Raw genomic sequence first — 7,782 nt, forward strand, 5'->3', positions numbered from 1 at the left:
AAATTACAAAACTCAAATATGTTATGCACTTGATTCATACATGTTTAACACTAAGTTTATGCCTAGGATGCACATATACATGTATTTATGTGATGCATGGACATATTATAAATGACATATCTCCATAATAAGATGATTTAAAGTTTTATGCATATGAGACATGTGTTGAGTTTACCTAAGCCTTAGACTCAACCTAAACTAGTTACTAGTCTAAGTCTAGTACCAATCAAAAGACAAAAGCATGTTGATTTGTTGATGATCTTCAAGCTCTTATTAACACAAGTTGTCCTCATCAAAACCACAACATATAATGAGAGAGCTTTCCAAAGTGCTCCTCTTGACATGCGCACTTTCAATAATACTTATGCATATCAACCAACCAATCTCCATAAAAATGCCTGAAGGCCAAGATCCTAGTGGGTAAGCAACTGAGAATACATATTTCCTTAACAACGGCAAGTAACAATATCATGGTTATTTCAATTTTTTATTTCAACAAGTATCACCTGAGATAGTTGACTAAGCCTTAGTGCACTTTTATCACACCAAGTCTAAAAGACGAGCTCAAGACGTTAACTTAGTGATCAAATATCATTGGACATAGCCCCAAATGTCACTACACTTTCAAGTTTATGAATAGCAATAGGCTCACATAAACCCAATCTTTCCAAACAAATATCACATAAGTTAGTTGTCTCAACTCCAATACATTTTTATGCCATGTCCTCATGACGAGCTCAAGAAGCTAACTCAGTGTTCCAATATCCAACGAACAAAGCCCCAATATCACAACAATTTCAAGTGTGTGATTAGCCATAGGCTCTCAACCAACTACATTGTTCATCCTCAACCACTAAGGAAACTTAAGGACGTCTATCTCTCATAAACAAGAAATTTTAGAGCTATCATCTCCAATAACACAAATCCAATAACATATTTTCTTTTTTGTCAAAATACTAACTCTTACTATGCTGTTATTTTTACTCCTCATATACTAGTCACTAAATTTCCTAATCCTACAAGTTAATTTATTTTCTATTCTCATAGTTAATATTTATTTTTAATTCACATATAATGTTTCCCATACCCCTCACAACTAATTTATGACTTTCTAAGTCCACTCAAACACATATTCCAAATCTATGTATTTTCCATATCAATACAATAGTCAACTGCATTTTTCATATCAATACAACAATAAACTTATGTATTTTAATATTAATATAATAAACAACAACATAATGATTGCAATGGGAATATTTCCAAATTAAAATCTTGCCATAATTAGCACATAAAACAATTATCAATTTATCACAATAATCGCATCCATATAAATATAATTATTTAAAAATATTTCTTGCGGATGTAATAATATAAGCGAGTACCTCACATTATTATAAATAAAAATGAATTCATAAATATATATTTTCAGCAAATCAAACATATAAGACTCTACATCGTCATGAAAAAGATTAAGGACTCTTACATGGAAAACAAGTTCCCATGAAAGTTCCTGATCTACAAGACTCTTCTACTTTAGAGGGAATCAGAGAGAATAACTTCAACGTAATACTCTAAGACCATATTGGTCTTCTCCCTCACCTGTGTTTATGTAAACTCCTTATCCAACAAACAAACTAGATCTCATGTTGCGTCCTTCAACTTTAGAATATTCTTTTCTCCTACAAATGCCAATAACAATCAAGACATCAAATCAAATTCTACTCTACCTATATCTAACAACTAATCTAGCATTAATCAACAATTTATAAAAATAGTTTACATAACTACACATGTAAAAATAAAATAAAACAAGCACTTTATTTTATTAATGTGTACATTGTATATATATTTTTGAAACCTATGCTACAACAATTTAGCATAACAATAACTCAAAAATAATCAAAATCACTTCATTTAAAATAAGTAAGTTCTTTTTTATAGATAATTGCAAATCTCATGATCATTAGGATTTTTTCTTTTCTTTTTTTTTGGGTATTAGGATTTTTCTCGGAAAGCTTCAAATATATTGATATATAAAAATTCAAATATATTGATACATAAAAATTCAAACATTTTCCATCTATTATTAAAAATGTTGTTCCAGCCATGGATCAAATAGAAGTTAGTCTCAAACAATTTATTATATAAATAGAAGTTGTTACAAACAATAAAATGATAAACTCAAATAAAAACTAACAGTTAAAAATAAACTAAAGATAAACTCAGATAAAATGAGACTAACTAAATCATGGATAAGATAATTCTCTATCAATCTAAATATCCTCTAACACGCCCCCTCAAGCTAAACCTTAGTAAGCATTAAGCTTGTTACAAATAATTCCTTAAAAATTAAAATAACTAAATAAATATATGGGCTCCACACAAAAAAATTTGAACAATGTTGTGAACGGAAAAATCTTTAGATATAATTAACATGAGAATGACCATCGATATAAAAATAAAATATTGTTACTATAATTCACCACTGAGACAAAAGAGGCACTACCGATATGAAAATATTGTTAGTATAATGATCGTCAGTAGAATGAGAAATCATTTGTATAATCACCATCAGAATAATCCTCGATAGGAAAATAAATCACCACTAACTTAATTCATCAATAGGAGAGAAAAAATATCACTAGAATGATCATATGTGGGAAGAGAGCTCAATGGTATAATCACCATCAGAATGATTGAAAATGAAAAAAAAATCATCACTAACATAATTTGCCAACGGTAGAAATGAATCACTGAAATGATTGTCGGTGAGAAAAGAACTTAAAGATAAACTCAAATAAAGTATGACTAACTAAATCATAGAAGCATGTTGATTTGTTGATGATCTTCAAGCTCTTATTAACACAAGTTGTCCTCATCAAAACCACAACATATAATGAGAGAGCTTTCCAAAGTGCTCCTCTTGACATGCGCACTTTCATATGTGTTTTGTTCTTATAAATGCATCTCAAGTCCCAATACTTTCAAACACCACTACGCCAGATATGCAGTTTAACAACGCGTATTTTAGGTATATAACAACGCTTTCAGATGCGGTCCATGTGACCGCAGTAGTATATATCCTTCTTTGACAGCACATTCAAGGGTGATATTGTATGTAAACTATACAACAGCGACACCTCCATTGTGCGATGTTAGATATGTGACCAATACAACAGTATAATGTAAACAACACGTTGTTGTCTTGTATAATTAGAACAAAGCATATTGTAGGTAGCGATGTTGTATAGGCATATATATAACAGCGCTACCTTCATTATGCTCTATTGTATATATACAATACAATACAACAACACATATCGTTGGTAGCGCTGTTATATATATGGCCTATACAACAACGCTATATATAATATGCGCTGTTAAATTGCATATACAACAACGCATGGAGGAGCTTCCAGTAGCATACAATGTTGATTATTGCACACCTGCATATACATTTATGAAACACAGAGGACAAACATTCTCAACAGGACACTGATGAACAATATATTACACATTATGAAACACCTAATACAAACTCATGCAATATGACAATGTATTAGTTGAAAAACAGAATTTACAGAATGCAAAAACCTTCACAAAAACATCAATGAATGCATGAACATGTGAGATGAAATGATGAGAAATATATCATGAAATGCCACTCAATCCTAAAGCATAGAATTCTCTCTTTTCTAATCTCACTAATGCAATATCATATAGATGCAACAATTAACATGAAGTATGCTCTAACTCTCTAAAAAAATGCCACATGCAAGTTATGACTTCAGTTCTGAAAACGCAGTTTATAAAGAATCAGTTCTGCAGCCCAGTTAATCGATTAAGACCTTGGTTAATCGATTATTGTTGTTTAAAAACGTAACTGATTCTGTTTTCCAAGTTTTTCAGTTTCAACAGCTTTTCAAAAATTTAGGTTAATCGATTAACTCATGCCTTAATCGATTAACAGAATATTTTCACGTGTATTTTCAAATTACAAAACTCAAATATGTTATGCACTTGATTCATACATGTTTAACACTAAGTTTATGCCTAGGATGCACATATACATGTATTTATGTGATGCATGGACATATTATAAATGACATATCTCCATAATAAGATGATTTAAAGTTTTATGCATATGAGACATGTGTTGAGTTTACCTAAGCCTTAGACTCAACCTAAACTAGTTACTAGTCTAAGTCTAGTACCAATCAAAAGACAAAAGCATGTTGATTTGTTGATGATCTTCAAGCTCTTATTAACACAAGTTGTCCTCATCAAAACCACAACATATAATGAGAGAGCTTTCCAAAGTGCTCCTCTTGACATGCGCACTTTCATATGTGTTTTGTTCTTATAAATGCATCTCAAGTCCCAATACTTTCAAACACCACTACGCCAGATATGCAGTTTAACAACGCGTATTTTAGGTATATAACAACGCTTTCAGATGCGGTCCATGTGACCGCAGTAGTATATATCCTTCTTTGACAGCACATTCAAGGGTGATATTGTATGTAAACTATACAACAGCGACACCTCCATTGTGCGATGTTAGATATGTGACCAATACAACAGTATAATGTAAACAACACGTTGTTGTCTTGTATAATTAGAACAAAGCATATTGTAGGTAGCGATGTTGTATAGGCATATATATAACAGCGCTACCTTCATTATGCTCTATTGTATATATACAATACAATACAACAACACATATCGTTGGTAGCGCTGTTATATATATGGCCTATACAACAACGCTATATATAATATGCGCTGTTAAATTGCATATACAACAACGCATGGAGGAGCTTCCAGTAGCATACAATGTTGATTATTGCACACCTGCATATACATTTATGAAACACAGAGGACAAACATTCTCAACAGGACACTGATGAACAATATATTACACATTATGCATAACCTTAATTTAGCATGATTGATGATTCTTGGTGACTAATTGACTTTGTTTCACATGGTTTAGTGTTTTAGACTTTATTGGACTAATATTCCTAAAATGAGTTAATTTGGGATTATTTGGTCTGATTAAATCTATTATCATTTTCAGATCATATTTGGCATTATGGAAGTGGAAGATATATGTTGAAATGAAGATTGTATTTTTATTTTAGGATTTTTTTATTGTAATTTAGCTTTGAGCTCATTGTTTAGGCCCAATTCGGTTTTATGTGTGTTGGAGGGGTTAAATTCGGATTCCCCGCTCCAAACACATACACTTTACTTTTCCTCACTTTGAAGCACACACATTTCTGTTTCCCCCTCTTTTTGCTCTGCTAGGGTTTCACTTCTTCTTCATTTTTTCATTTTCAGTTTGTTCTTCCATTACCATGGAAGGCTAAATTTCTGGACTATGTTCCTTTGGTAATGTATCACAACTCTTGAGGTTTTGTTATTAATGTATTTTTGGTTTCTTCATTGTTGATTTCTTCTATCTTATTTCTGAATATGGTTTGCTTAATTCCATTGCTTAGAAACTGGTTGATTGAGTTTATCTTTGCTTAGTTGATTTTCTCTCTCTAGTGCATGAATGCTTAGTTCGTATGAATTTGTTAATTGTTTCATAGTTATACTGATTTCGCCTAGTTAGAGGTTTAGGTTCTGGAACTTTGAATTGATTATCGCTTAGTTAATTGATTCTCAACAAATTCGGAAGTTAATGGTTGGAATCTGAAAATAATATTTTGAAACCAAGGATTGAGTTGTGAACAAACGAACCAAAAGAGATTTAGTCATTTTATCATATTGTTATTTACTGTTTCTGAATTTGCTTATTATTCATACTAATTCAACAACAAAACCCCCCTTTTTGTGTGTGAGTATGAGGTGTTTGAATCTTTGCTTGAAAGATAATCCTTGGGAAATGACCTAGGAGTCACTTCCCTGTACTACAGTTCTTAATTGTTATATTATTTGCATCGGGTACAGCATCGATCAAATTTGGCGCCGCTGCCAGGGATTGTCGATTTTTGTCAAAGGTTCTTAGTATAGTTTAGTGTGTGTCTTAGAATAACCATTATGTTTGGGTTTCAAAATATGCATGTAGCATTCATTGTATGTTGTTTACTATCTTGTTTAACATTTGCATGTTGGTTGATTCAGGTGTATGTTGGTTAATATAGTTGTGGTTGAAATTTTTACATGAAACTTTGTTTCCATACTTCTTTCATCACATATTGAATGTTGGATGCATCATAGTCAGTCACCTTTAGGGGTGAGCAGGACCCGATCCTACCCGCTCACCCAGCACGACCCAATCATGATCGGGTCCGAATAGGGCCGGGTCCGATCGGGTCTAGGGTCATGTTCGGGTTCCAAATATAGACCTAGTCAATATTTAGGGTCAGGTAGGGACCAAGCATGACCCGACCCGTCCCGTCCCAGGGTCACTCACTCCTCTTGTTTGTATGTGTTTCTACTCGAATGTCTATATAGTAATGATACCCTTTTGGTCGAAAGTATCATTTATTCTTTAATTTTTCCTTAATATATATATACATATATCATTTTATATATCAAACTACATATTCATAATAATAAATAATATTGAGAAGTCTTTATCTAAAATGAGTATGCATTATATTTAATCGGGTTTAGGGTCGGGTTTAAAGGTTGACCCGATTGCTATTTAGGGTCGGGTTAGGATCGGGTCTAGGGTTGGGTCCGAGTTCAAAAAAGTGACCCAACCAATATTTAGGGCCGGGTAAGGACAAACTTTAACTCGTCCCAACCCGGCCCATGCTCACCCCTAGTCACCTTGTTGCTGGTTGTGAGATACAAACAAGTAGTGACTAGTTGTACTATTGATTTTCTGTTTTGGGCATAACTTTGGAACCGTTAATCAAAATTGGACATATTATATATGCATTTGGGATTGAAAAATCCAAGGATGCTTTCTCTACACACTACATTTGTAGAACCCACTCTGAAAAATCCAAAAAGAGTCGGTTTACTATTTCTTTCTTATTTTACAAGTTTAATTTTCCAATTGTTTTGATTTTGTTGCATTTAATTAAATTAGTGCCTTTGAGTTTTGTCCTGAAACTTTTTGTGGATGTTTCCTATGGTATTAGGATTTTATTGATACAAAGTTTTGGTTGATCACTGAAATTTAACATGTATTTCATTTACTACCCTACATAGTTCTTACTGTTGCATTTAGTGCATGACTAGGGGAGTCCTGACTCTTTGCATCCAATAAATCCTGAAATTAATATAATATTTCATAGTTTGGTTAGACAAGTTAGGAATTTAAATTTAGATAGTGAGTCTTTTCATCTTAGTGTTAATCTACCTGATAGTGAAACTGATTCTGTTGTTTCTATACATTCTGTTCTTTTTGTGCATTTTGTAATACTCTGAAAATATGGTTGAACCCCCTCGAATCCCATGTGAGATGACATTAAGGGAGCTATCTGCACCTGATTTCACATATGAAAGCTTGTGTATCCAGTATCCCAATGAGGATGTGCCATATATGCTCAAAACTAGACTAATTTATTTGTTGCCTAAGTTTCATGGACTTGCAGGTGAATGCCCTTATAAGCATCTTAAGGAGTTCCACATTGTATGTTCCACCATGAAGCCTTGTGATTTCCAAGAGGATCACATATGTTTGAAGGCATTCCCACATTCACTTGAGGGCACTTCAAAAGATTGGATGTATTACTTGGCCCCTAGTTCTATTACTAGTTGGGATGACCTGAAGAGAATCTTCCTTGAAAAATTATTTCCTGCCTCCAGGACCACTAC

This window comes from Lupinus angustifolius, chromosome LG17, assembly GCF_001865875.1.
Source record: "Lupinus angustifolius cultivar Tanjil chromosome LG17, LupAngTanjil_v1.0, whole genome shotgun sequence".
NCBI lineage: Eukaryota > Viridiplantae > Streptophyta > Magnoliopsida > Fabales > Fabaceae > Lupinus > Lupinus angustifolius.